We start from the raw sequence: 13,473 nt of genomic DNA, 5'->3' as shown, positions 1-13,473 counted from the left end.
ACCTCCTGTGTCTGTGTCCCACACACCTACCTCCTGTCCCAGGCGCTGCTTCTGTGTCTCACAACCCTACCTCCTGTCTCAGGCCCTGTCACTGTGTCCCACACCCCTACCTCCTGTCTCTGTGTCCCACACCCCTACCTCCTGTCTCTGTCATCCACACCCCTACCTCCTGTCTCAAGCCCTGCTTCTGTGTCTCACACACCTACCTCCGTCTCAGGCCCTGTCTCTGTGCCCCCACACCCCTACCTCCTGTCTCTGTGTCCCACTCCCCTACCTCCTGTCCCAGGCCCTGTCTCTGTGTCCCACACCCTTACCTCCTGTCTAAAGCCCTGTCTCTATGTCCCACACCCCTACCTCCTGTCTCAGGCCCTGCTTCTTTGTCCCACACCCCCACCTCCTGTCCCAGGCCCTGTCTCTGTGTCCCACACCCCTACCTCCTGTCTCAGGCCCTGTCTCTGTCATCCACACCCCTACCTCCTGTCTCTGTGTTCCACACCCCTACCTCCTGTCTCAGGCCCTGACACTGTGCCCCACACCCCTACCTCCTGTCTCAGGCCCTGTCACTGTGTCCCACACCCCTACCTCCTGTCCCAGGCCCTGTCTCTGTGTCCCACACCCCTACCTCCTGTCCCAGGCCCTGTCTCTGTGTCCCACACCCCTACCTCCTGTCCCAGGCCCTGTCTCTGTGTCCCACACCCCTACCTCCTGTCTCAGGCCCTGCTTCTGTGTCCCACACCCCTACCTCCTGTCTCAGGCCCTGCTTCTGTGTCCTACACCCCTACCTCCTGTCTAAAGCCCTGTCTCTGTGTCCCACACCCCTACCTCCTGTCTCAGGCCCTGCTTCTGTGTCCCACACCCCTACCTCCTGTCCCAGGCCCTGTCTCTGTGTCCCACACCCCTACCTCCTGTCTCAGGCCCTGTCTCTGTCATCCACACCCCTACCTCCTGTCTCAGGCCCTGTCTATGCACCCACACCCCTACCTCCTGTCTCAGGCCCTGTCTCTGTGTCCCACACCCCTACCTCCTGTCTCTGTGTTCCCTACCCCTACCTCCTGTCTCAGGCCCTGTCACTGTGCCCCACACCCCTACCGCCTGTCTCAGGCCCTGTCACTGTGTCCCACACCCCTACTTCCTGTCCCAGGCCCTGTCTCTATGTCCCACACCCCTACCTCCTGTCTCAGGCCCTGTCACTGTGTCCCACACCCCTACCTCCTGTCTCAGACCCTGTCTCTGTGTCCCACACCCCTACATCCTGTCTCAGGCCCTGTCACTGTGTCCCACACCCCTACCTCCTGTCTCAGACCCTGTCTCTGTGTCCCACACCCCTACCTCCTGTCTCTGTGTCCCACACCCCTACCTCCTGTCTCAGGCCCTGTCACTGTGTCCCACACCCTTACCTCCTGTCTCAGACCCTGTCTCTGTGTCCCACATCCCTACCTCCTGTCTCTGTGTTCCACACCCCTACCTCCTGTCTCTGTCATCCACACCTCTACCTCCTGTCTCAAGCCCTGCTTCTGTGTCTCACACACCTACCTCCGTCTCAGGCCCTGTCACTGTGTCCCACACCCCTACCTCCTGTGTCTGTGTCCCACACACCTACCTCCTGTCCCAGGCGCTGCTTCTGTGTCTCACAACCCTACCTCCTGTCTCAGGCCCTGTCACTGTGTCCCACACCCCTACCTCCTGTCTCTGTGTCCCACACCCCTACCTCCTGTCTCTGTCATCCACACCCCTACCTCCTGTCTCAAGCCCTGCTTCTGTGTCTCACACACCTACCTCCGTCTCAGGCCCTGTCTCTGTGCCCCCACACCCCTACCTCCTGTCTCTGTGTCCCACTCCCCTACCTCCTGTCCCAGGCCCTGTCTCTGTGTCCCACACCCTTACCTCCTGTCTAAAGCCCTGTCTCTATGTCCCACACCCCTACCTCCTGTCTCAGGCCCTGCTTCTTTGTCCCACACCCCCACCTCCTGTCCCAGGCCCTGTCTCTGTGTCCCACACCCCTACCTCCTGTCTCAGGCCCTGTCTCTGTCATCCACACCCCTACCTCCTGTCTCTGTGTTCCACACCCCTACCTCCTGTCTCAGGCCCTGACACTGTGCCCCACACCCCTACCTCCTGTCTCAGGCCCTGTCACTGTGTCCCACACCCCTACCTCCTGTCCCAGGCCCTGTCTCTGTGTCCCACACCCCTACCTCCTGTCTCAGACCCTGTCTCTGTGTCCCACACCCCTACCTCCTGTCTCTGTGTCCCACACCCCTACCTCCTGTCCCAGGTCCTGCTTCTGTGTCTCACACCCCTACCTCCTGTCTCAGGTCCTGTCACTGTGTCCCACACCCCTACCTCCTGTCTCTGTTACCCACACCCCTACCTCCTGTCTCTGTGATCCACACCCCTACCTCCTGTCTCAGGCCCTGCTTCTGTGTCTCACACCCCTACCTCCGTCTCAGGCCCTGCTTCTGTGTCCCACACCCCTACCTCCTGTCTAAAGCCCTGTCTCTGTGTCCCACACCCCTACCTCCTGTCCCAGGCCCTGTCTCTGTGTCCCACACCCCTACCTCCTGTCTCAGGCCCTGTCTCTGTCATCCACACCCCTACCTCCTGTCTCAGGCCCTGTCTCTGCACCCACACCCCTACCTCCTGTCTCAGGCCCTGTCTCTGTGTCCCACACCCCTACCTCCTGTCTCTGTGTCCCACACCCCTATCTCCTGTCTCAGGCCCTGTCACTGTGTCCCACACCCCTACCTCCTGTCCCAGGCCCTGTCTCTGTGTCCCACACCCCTACCTCCTGTCTCTGTGTCCCACACCCCTACCTCCTGTCTCAGGCCCTGTCACTGTGTCCCACACCCTTACCTCCTGTCTCAGACCCTGTCTCTGTGTCCCACATCCCTACCTCCTGTCTCTGTGTCCCACACCCCTACCTCCTGTCTCTGTCATCCACACCCCTACCTCCTGTCCCAGGCCCTGCTTCTGTGTCTCACACCCCTACCTCCTGTCTCAGGCCCTGTCACTGTGTCCCACACCCCTACCTCCTGTCTCTGTGTCCCACACCCCTACCTCCTGTCTCTGTCATCCACACCCCTACCTCCTGTCTCAAGCCCTGCTTCTGTGTCTCACACACCTACCTCCGTCTCAGGCCCTGTCTCTGTGCCCCCACACCCCTACCTCCTGTCTCTGTGTCCCACACCCCTACCTCCTGTCCCAGGTCCTCTCTCTGTGTCCCACACCCCTACCTCCTGTCTCAGGCCCTGTCTCTGTGTCCCACACCCCTACCTCCTGTCCCAGGTCCTGTCTCTGTGTCCCACACCCCTACCTTCTGTCCCAGGCCCTGTCTCTGTGTCCCACACCCCTACCTCCTGTCTCAGGCCCTGCTTCTGTGTCCCACACCCCTACCTCCTGTCTAAAGCCCTGTCTCTGTGTCCCACACCCCTACCTCCTGTCTCAGGCCCTGCTTCTGTGTACCACACCCCTACCTCCTGTCCCAGGCCCTGTCTCTATGTCCCACACCCCTACCTCCTGTCTCAGGCCCTGTCTCTGTCATCCACACCCCTACCTCCTGTCTCAGGCCCTGTCTCTGCACCCACACCCCTACCTCCTGTCTCAGGCCCTGTCTCTGTGTCCCACACCCCTGCCTCCTGTCTCTGTGTTCCCTACCCCTACCTCCTGTCTTAGGCCCTGTCACTGTGCCCCACACCCCTACCGCCTGTCTCAGGCCCTGTCACTGTGTCCCACACCCCTACTTCCTGTCCCAGGCCCTGTCTCTATGTCCCACACCCCTACCTCCTGTCTCAGGCCCTGTCACTGTGTCCCACACCCCTACCTCCTGTCTCAGGCCCTGTCACTGTGTCCCACACCCCTACTCCTGTCTCAGACCCTGTCTCTGTGTCCCACACCCCTACATCCTGTCTCAGACCCTGTCTCTGTGTCCCACACCCCTACCTCCTGTCTCAGACCCTGTCTCTGTGTCCCACACCCCTACATCCTGTCTCAGGCCCTGTCACTGTGTGCCACACCCCTACCTCCTGTCTCAGACCCTGTCTCTGTGTCCCACACCCCTACCTCCTGTCTCTGTGTCCCACACCCCTACCTCCTGTCTCAGGCCCTGTCACTGTGTCCCACACCCCTACCTCCTGTCTCAGGCCCTGTCACTGTGTCCCACACCCCTACCTCCTGTCTCTGTGTCCCACACCCCTACCTCCTGTCTCTGTCATCCACACCCCTACCTCCTGTCTCAAGCCCTGCTTCTGTGTCTCACACACCTAACTCCGTCTCAGGCCCTGTCTCTGTGCCCCCACACCCCTACCTCCTGTCTCTGTGTCCCACACCCCTACCTCCTGTCCCAGGCCCTGTCTCTGTGTCCCACACCCTTACCTCCTGTCTAAATCCCTGTCTCTATGTCCCACACCCCTACCTCCTGTCTCAGGACCTGCTTCTTTGTCCCACACCCCTACCTCCTGTCTAAAGCCCTGTCTCTGTGTCCCACACCCCTACCTCCTGTCCCAGGCCCTGTCTCTGTGTCCCACACCCTTACCTCCTGTCTAAAGCCCTGTCTCTATGTCCCAAACCCCTACCTCCAGTCTCAGGCCCTGTCTCTGTCATCCACACCCCTACCTCCTGTCTCTGTGTTCCACACCCCTACCTCCTGTCTCAGGCCCAGACACTGTGCCCACACCCCTACCTCCTGTCTCAGGCCCTGTCACTGTGTCCCACACCCCTACCTCCTGTCCCAGGCCCTGTCTCTGTGTCCCACACCCCTACCTCCTGTCTCAGACCCTGTCTCTGTGTCCCACATCCCTACCTCCTGTCTCTGTGTCCCACACCCCTACCTCCTGTCCCAGGTCCTGCTTCTGTGTCTCACACCCCTACCTCCTGTCTCAGGTTCTGTCACTGTGTCCCACACCCCTACCTCCTGTCTCTGTGTCCCACACCCCTACCTCCTGTCTCTGTGATCCACACCCCTACCTCCTGTCTCAGGCCCTGCTTCTGTGTCTCACACCCCTACCTCCGTCTCAGGCCCTGCTTCTGTGTCCCACACCCCTACCTCCTGTCTCAGGCCCTGTCTCTGTGTCCCACACCCCTACCTCCTGTCTCAGGCCCTGTCTCTGTGCCCCCACACCCCTACCTCCTGTCTCAGGCCCTGTCTCTGTGTCCCACACCCCTACCTCCTGTCGCAGGCCCTGTCTCAGTGTCCCACACCCCTACCTCCTGTCTCTGTCATCCACACCCCTACCTCCTGTCTCAGGCCCTGTCTCTGTGTCCCACACCCCTACGTCCTGTCTCAGGCCCTGTCTCTGTGTCCCACACCCCTACCTCCTGTCTCTGTGTCCCACACCACTACCTCCTATCTCAGGCCCTGTCTCTGTGTCCCACACCCCTACCTCCTGTCTCAGGCCCTGTCTCTGTGTCCCACACCCCTACCTCCTGTCCCAGGCCCTGTCTCTGTGTCCCACACCCCTACCTCCTGTCCCAGGACCTGTCTCTGTGTCCCACACCCCTACCTCCTGTCTCAGGCCCTGCTTCTGTGTCCCACACCCCTACCTCCTGTCTAAAGCCCTCTCTCTGTGTCCCACACCCCTACCTCCTGTCTCAGGCCCTGCTTCTGTGTCCCACACCCCTACCTCCTGTCCCAGGCCCTGTCTGTGTCCCACACCCCTACCTCCTGTCTCAGGCCCTGTCTCTGTCATCCACACCCCTACCTCCTGTCTCAGGCCCTGTCTCTGCACCCACACCCCTACCTCCTGTCTCAGGCCCTGTCTCTGTGTCCCACACCCCTACCTCCTGTCTCTGTGTTCCCTACCCCTACCTCCTGTCTCAGGCCCTGTCACTGTGCCCCACACCCCTACCCCCTGTCTCAGGCCCTGCCACTGTGTCCCACACCCCTACTTCCTGTCCCAGGCCCTGTCTCTATGTCCCACACCCCTACCTCCTGTCTCAGGCCCTGTCACTGTGTCCCACACCCCTACCTCCTGTCTCAGGCCCTGTCACTGTGTCCCACACCCCTACCTCCTGTCTCAGACCCTCTCTCTGTGTCCCACACCCCTACCTCCTGTCTCAGGCCCTGTCACTGTGTCTCACACCCCTACATCCTGTCTCAGGCCCTGTCTCTGTGTCCCACACCGCTACCTCCTGTCTCAGGCCCTGTCACTGTGTCCCACACCCTTACCTCCTGTCTCAGACCCTGTCTCTGTGTCCCACATCCCTACGTCCTGTCTCTGTCATCCACACCCCTACCTCCTGTCCCAGGCCCTGCTTCTGTGTCTCACACCCCTACCTCCTGTCCCAGGCCCTGTCTCTGTGTCCCACACCCCTACCTCCTGTCTCAGGCCCTGTCTCTGTCATCCACACCCCTACCTCCTGTCTCAGGCCCTGTCTCTGCACCCACACCCCTACCTCCTGTCTCAGGCCCTGTCTCTGTGTCCCACACCCCTACCTCCTGTCTCTGTGTTCCCTACCCCTACCTCCTGTCTCAGGCCCTGTCACTGTGCCCCACACCCCTACCTCCTGTCTCAGGCCCTGTCACTGTGTCCCACACCCCTACTTCCTGTCCCAGGCCCTGTCTCTATGTCCCACACCCCTACCTCCTGTCTCAGGCCCTGTCACTGTGTCCCACACCCCTACCTCCTGTCTCAGACCCTGTCTCTGTGTCCCACACCCCTACCTCCTGTCTCTGTGTCCCACACCCCTACCTCCTGTCTCAGGCCCTGTCTCTGCACCCACACCCCTACCTCCTGTCTCAGACCCTGTCTCTGTGTCCCACACCCCTACCTCCTGTCTCTGTGTCCCACACCCCTACCTCCTGTCTCAGGCCCTGTCACTGTGTCCCACACCCGTACCTCCTGTCTCAGACCCTGTCTCTGTGTCCCACATCCCTACCTCCTGTCTCTGTGTTCCACACCCCTACCTCCTGTCTCTGTCATCCACACCCCTACCTCCTGTCCCAGGCCCTGCTTCTGTGTCTCACACCCCTACCTCCTGTCTCAGGCCCTGTCACTGTGTCCCACACCCCTACCTCCTGTCTCTGTGTCCCACACCCCTACCTCCTGTCTCTGTCATCCACACCCCTACCTCCTGTCTCAAGCCCTGCTTCTGTGTCTCACACACCTACCTCCGTCTCAGGCCCTGTCTCTGTGCCCCCACACCCCTACCTCCTGTCTCTGTGTCCCACACCCCTACCTCCTGTCCCAGGCCCTCTCTCTGTGTCCCACACCCCTACCTCCTGTCTCAGGCCCTGTCTCTGTGTCCCACACCCCTACCTCATGTCCCAGGCCCTGTCTCTGTGTCCCACACCCCTACCTCCTGTCCCAGGCCCTGTCTCTGTGTCCCACACCCCTACCTCCTGTCTCAGGCCCTGCTTCTGTGTCCCACACCCCTACCTCCTGTCTCAGGCCCTGCTTCTGTGTCCTACACCCCTACCTCCTGTCTAAAGCCCTGTCTTTGTGTCCCACACCCCTACCTCCTGTCTCAGGCCCTGCTTCTGTGTCCCACACCCCTACCTCCTGTCCCAGGCCCTGTCTCTGTGTCCCACACCCCTACCTCCTGTCTCAGGCCCTGTCTCTGTCATCCACACCCCTACCTCCTGTCTCAGGCCCTGCCTCTGCACCCACATCCCTACCTCCTGTCTCAGGCCCTGTCTCTGTTTCCCACACCCCTACCTCCTGTCTCTGTGTTCCCTACCCCTACCTCCTGTCTCAGGCCCTGTCACTGTGCCCCACACCCCTACCGCCTGTCTCAGGCCCTGTCACTGTGTCCCACACCCCTACTACCTGTCCCAGGCCCTGTCTCTATGTCCCACAGCCCTACCTCCTGTCTCAGGCCCTGTCACTGTGTCCCACACCCCTACCTCCTGTCTCAGACCCTGTCTCTGTGTCCCACATCCCTACCTCCTGTCTCTGTGTTCCACACCCCTACCTCCTGTCTCTGTCATCCACACCCCTACCTCCTGTCCCAGGCCCTGCTTCTGTGTCTCACACCCCTACCTCCTGTCCCAGGCCCTGTCTCTGTGTCCCACACCCCTACCTCCTGTCTCAGGCCCTGTCTCTGTCATCCACACCCCTACCTCCTGTCTCAGGCCCTGTCTCTGTCATCCACACCCTTACCTCCTGTCTCAGGCCCTGTCACTGTGCCCCACACCCCTACCTCCTGTCTCAGGCCCTGTCACTGTGTCCCACACCCCTACTTCCTGTCCCAGGCCCTGTCTCTATGTCCCACACCCCTACCTCCTGTCTCAGACCCTGTCTCTGTGTCCCACACCCCTACATCCTGTCTCAGGCCCTGTCCCTGTGTCCCACACCCCTACCTCCTGTCTCAGACCCTGTCTCTGTGTCCCACACCCCTACCTCCTGTCTCTGTGTCCCACAGCCCTACCTCCTGTCGCAGGCCCTGTCACTGTGTCCCACACCCGTACCTCCTGTCTCAGACCCTGTCTCTGTGTCCCACATCCCTACCTCCTGTCTCTGTGTTCCACACCCCTACCTCCTGTCTCTGTCATCCACACCCCTACCTCCTGTCCCAGGCCCTGCTTCTGTGTCTCACACCCCTACCTCCTGTCTCAGGCCCTGTCACTGTGTCCCACACCCCTACCTCCTGTCTCTGTGTCCCACACCCCTACCTCCTGTCTCTGTCATCCACACCCCTACCTCCTGTCTCAAGCCCTGCTTCTGTGTCTCACACACCTACCTCCGTCTCAGGCCCTGTCTCTGTGCCCCCACACCCCTACCTCCTGTCTCTGTGTCCCACACCCCTACCTCCTGTCCCAGGCCCTCTCTCTGTCTCCCACACCCCTACCTCCTGTCTCAGGCCCTGTCTCTGTGTCCCACACCCCTACCTCCTGTCCCAGGCCCTGTCCCTGTGTCCCACACCCCTACCTCCTGTCCCAGGCCCTGTCTCTGTGTCCCACACCCCTACCTCCTGTCTCAGGCCCTGCTTCTGTGTCCCACACCCCTACCTCCTGTCTAAACCCCTGTCTCTGTGTCCCACACCCCTACCTCCTGTCTCAGGCCCTGCTTCTGTGTCCCACACCCCTACCTCCTGTCCCAGGCCCTGTCTCTGTGTCCCACACCCCTACCTCCTGTCTCAGGCCCTGTCTCTGTCATCCACACCCCTACCTCCTGTCTCAGGCCCTGTCTCTGCACCCACACCCCTACCTCCTGTCTCAGGCCCTGTCTCTGTGTCCCACACCCCTACCTCCTGTCTCTGTGTTCCCTACCCCTACCTCCTGTCTCAGGCCCTGTCACTGTGCCCCACACCCCTACCGCCTGTCTCAGACCCTGTCACTGTGTCCCACACCCCTACTTCCTGTCCCAGGCCCTGTCTCTATGTCCCACACCCCTACCTCCTGTCTCAGGCCCTGTCACTGTGTCCCACACCCCTACCTCCTGTCTCAGACCCTGTCTCTGTGTCCCACACCCCTACCTCCTGTCTCAGGCCCTGTCACTGTGTCCCACACCCTTACCTCCTGTCTCAGGCCCTGTCTCTGTGTCCCACACCCCTACCTCCTGTCGAAAGCCCTGTCTCTGTGTCCCACACCCCTACATCCTGTCTCAGGCCCTGTCACTGTGTCCCACACCCCTACCTCCTGTCTCAGACCCTGTCTCTGTGTCCCACACCCCTACCTCCTGTCTCTGTGTCCCACACCCCTACCTCCTGTCTCAGGCCCTGTCACTGTGTCCCACACCCTTACCTCCTGTCTCAGACCCTGTCTCTGTGTCCCACACCCCTACCTCCTGTCTCAGGCCCTGTCACTGTGTCCCACACCCTTACCTCCTGTCTCAGACCCTGTCTCTGTGTCCCACATCCCTACCTCCTGTCTCTGTGTTCCACACCCCTACCTCCTGTCTCTGTCATCCACACCTCTACCTCCTGTCTCAAGCCCTGCTTCTGTGTCTCACACACCTACCTCCGTCTCAGGCCCTGTCACTGTGTCCCACACCCCTACCTCCTGTGTCTGTGTCCCACACACCTACCTCCTGTCCCAGGCGCTGCTTCTGTGTCTCACAGCCCTATCTCCTGTCTCAGGCCCTGTCACTGTGTCCCACACCACTACCTCCTGTCTCTGTGTCCCACACCACTACCTCCTGTCTCTGTCATCCACACCCCTACCTCCTGTCTCAAGCCCTGCTTCTGTGTCTCACACACCTACCTCCGTCTCAGGCCCTGTCTCTGTGCCCCCACACCCCTACCTCCTGTCTCTGTGTCCCACACCCCTACCTCCTGTCCCAGGCCCTGTCTCTGTGTCCCACACGCTTACCTCCTGTCTAAAGCCCTGTCTCTATGTCCCACACCCCTACCTCCTGTCTCAGGCCCTGCTTCTTTGTCCCACACCCCTACCTCCTGTCCCAGGCCCTGTCTCTGTGTCCCACACCCCTACCTCCTGTCTCAGGCCCTGTCTCTGTCATCCACACCCCTACCTCCTGTCTCTGTGTTCCACACCCCTACCTCCTGTCTCAGGCCCTGACACTGTGCCCCACACCCCTACCTCCTGTCTCAGGCCCTGTCACTGTGTCCCACACCCCTACCTCCTGTCCCAGGCCCTGTCTCTGTGTCCCACACCCCTACCTCCTGTCTCAGACCCTGTCTCTGTGTCCCACACCCCTACCTCCGGTCTCTGTGTCCCACACCCCTACCTCCTATCCCAGGTCCTGCTTCTGTGTCTCACACCCCTACCTCCTGTCTCAGGTCCTGTCACTGTGTCCCACACCCCTACCTCCTGTCTCTGTGTCCCACACCCCTACCTCCTGTCTCTGTGATCCACACCCCTACCTCCTGTCTCAGGCCCTGCTTCTGTGTCTCACACCCCTACCTCCGTCTCAGGCCCTGCTTCTTTGTCCCACACCCCTACCTCCTGTCTAAAGCCCTGTCTCTGTGTCCCACACCCCTACCTCCTGTCCCAGGCCCTGTCTCTGTGTCCCACACCCCTACCTCGTGTCTCTGTCATCCACACCCCTACCTCCTGTCTCAGACCCTGCTTCTGTGTCCCACACCCCTACCTCCTGTCTCAGGCCCTGTCACTGTGTCCCACACCCCTACCTCCTGTCCCAGGCCCTGTCTCTGCACCCACACCCCTACCTCCTGTCTCAGGCCCTGTCTCTGTGTCCCACACCCCTACCTCCTGTCTCTGTGTCCCACACCCCTATCTCCCGTCTCAGGCCCTGTCACTGTGTCCCACACCCCTACCTCCTGTCCCAGGCCCTGTCTCTGTGTCTCACACACCTACCTCCTGTCTCTGTGTTCCACACCCCTACCTCCTGTCTCAGGCCCTGTCTCTGTGTCCCACACCCCTACCTCCTGTCTCTGTGTTCCACACCCCTACCTCCTGTCTCAGGCCCTGTCTCTGTGTTCCACACCCCTACCTCCTGTCTCAGGCCCTGTCTCTGTCATCCACATCCCTACCTCCTGTCTCAGGCCCTGCTTCTGTGTCTCACACCCCTACCTCCTGTCTCAGGCCCTGTCTCTGTGCCCCCACGCCCCTACCTCCTGTCTCTGTGTTCCACATCTACCTCTTGTCTCAGACCCTGTCTCTGTGTCCCACACCCCTACCTCCTGTCTCTGTGTTCCACACCCCTACCTCCTGTCTCAGACCCTGCCTCTGTGTCCCAAAGCCCTACCTCCTGTCTCAGGCCCTGCTTCTCTGTCTCACACCCCTACCTCCTGTCTCAGGCCCTGCCTCTGTGTCCCACACCCCTACCTCCTAGTCTCAGGCCCTGTCTCTGTGTCCCACACCCCTACCTCCTGTCTCAGGCCCTGTCACTGTGTCCCACACCCCTACCTCCTGTCTCAGGCCCTGTTACTGTGTCCCACACCCCTACCTCCTGTCTCAGGCCCTGTCACTGTGTCCCACACCCCTACCTCCTGTCTCTGTCATCCTCACCCCTACCTCCTGTCTCAGGCCCTGCTTCTGTGTCCCACACCCCTACCTCCTGTCTCCGGCCCTGTCTCTGTGTCCCACACCCCTACCTCCTGTCTCTGTGTCCCACACCCCTACCTCCTGTCTCAGACCCTGCTTCTGTGTCCCACACCCCTACCTCCTGTCTCTGTCATCCACACCCCTACCTCCTGTCTCAGGCCCTGTCTCTGTGTCCCACACCCCTACCTCCTGTCTCAGACCCTGCGTCTGTGTCCCACACCCCTACCTCCTGTCTCAGGCCCTGTCACTGTGTCCCACACCCCTACCTCCTATCTCAGGCCCTGTCTCTGTGTCCCACACCCCTACCTCCTGTCTCAGGCCCTGTCTCTGTGCCCCCACACGCCTACCTCCTGTCTCAGGCCCTGTCTCTGTGTCCCACAACCCTACCTCCTGTCTCAGGCCCTGTCTCTGTGTCCCACACCCCTACCTCCTGTCTCAGGCCCTGTCTCTGTGTCCCACACCCCTACCTCCTGTCTCTGTCATCCACACCCCTACCTCCTGTCTCAGACCCTGCTTCTGTGTCCCACACCCCTACCTCCTGTCTCAGGCCCTGTCACTGTGTCCCACACCCCTACCTCCTGTCTCAGGCCCTGTTTCTGTGCCCCCACACCCCTACCTCCTGTCTCAGGCCCTGTCTCTGTGTCCCACACCCCTACCTCCTGTCTCTGTCATCCACACCCCTACCTCCTGTCTCAGGCCCTGTCTCTGTGTCCCACACCCCTACATCCTGTCTCAGGCCCTGTCACTGTGTCCCACACCCCTACCTCCTGTCTCAGGCCCTGTCACTGTGTCCCACACCCCTACCTCCTGTCTCAGGCCCTGTCTCTGTGCCCCCACACACCTACCTCCTGTCTCAGGCCCTGTCTCTGTGACCCACACCCCTACCTCCTGTCTCAGGCCCTGTCTCTGTGCCCCCACACCCCTACCTCCTGTCTCAGGCCCTGTCTCTGTGCTCCACACCCCTACCTCCTGTCTCAGGCCCTGTCTCTGTGTCCCACACCCCTACCTCCTGTCTCAGGCCCTGTCTCTGTGTCCCACACCCCTACCTCCTGTCTCAGGCTCCGATCTGTGTCCCACACCCCTACCTCCTGTCTCAGGCCCTGTCTCTGTGTCCCACAACCCTACCTCCTAGTCTCAAGCCCTGCCTCTCTGTCCCACACCCCTACCTCCTGTCTCAGGCCCTGTCTCTGTGTCCCACAACCCTACCTCCTGTCCCAGGCCCTGTCTCTTTGTCCCACATCCCTACCTCCTGTCTCAGGCCCTGTCTCTGTGTCCCACACCCCTACCTCCTAGTCTCAGGCCCTGTCTCTGTGTCCCACACCCCTACCCCCTGTCTCAGGCCCTGTCTCTGTGTCCCACATCCCTACCCCCTGTCTCAGGTCAGGCCTCTGTGTCTCACACCCTACCTCCTAGTCTCAGGCCCTGCCTTGAGTCCCACATCCCTACCTCCTGTCTCAGGTCAGGCCTCTGTGCCTCACACCCCTACCTCCTGTCTCAGGTCCTGTCTATGTGTCCCACATAGCTACCTTCTGTCTCAGACACTGCCTCTGTGTCCCAAAGCCCTACCTCCTGTC

General features: G+C 61.0%; 1 protein-coding gene across 2 annotated transcripts in view; it reads right to left on the bottom strand.

Moving 5' to 3' along the window:
• Nucleotides 1-13,473, bottom strand: part of LOC140409643 (shootin-1-like) — a 224,112-nt gene that overhangs the window by 33,310 nt on the left and 177,329 nt on the right. The gene's annotated exons all lie outside the window — the stretch shown is intronic.

This window comes from Scyliorhinus torazame, chromosome 3 (assembly GCF_047496885.1).
Source record: "Scyliorhinus torazame isolate Kashiwa2021f chromosome 3, sScyTor2.1, whole genome shotgun sequence".
Classification (NCBI taxonomy): domain Eukaryota; kingdom Metazoa; phylum Chordata; class Chondrichthyes; order Carcharhiniformes; family Scyliorhinidae; genus Scyliorhinus; species Scyliorhinus torazame.
The sequence above is the reverse complement of the archived record's forward strand: the minus strand, read 5'-3'. Positions and strand labels throughout refer to the sequence as shown.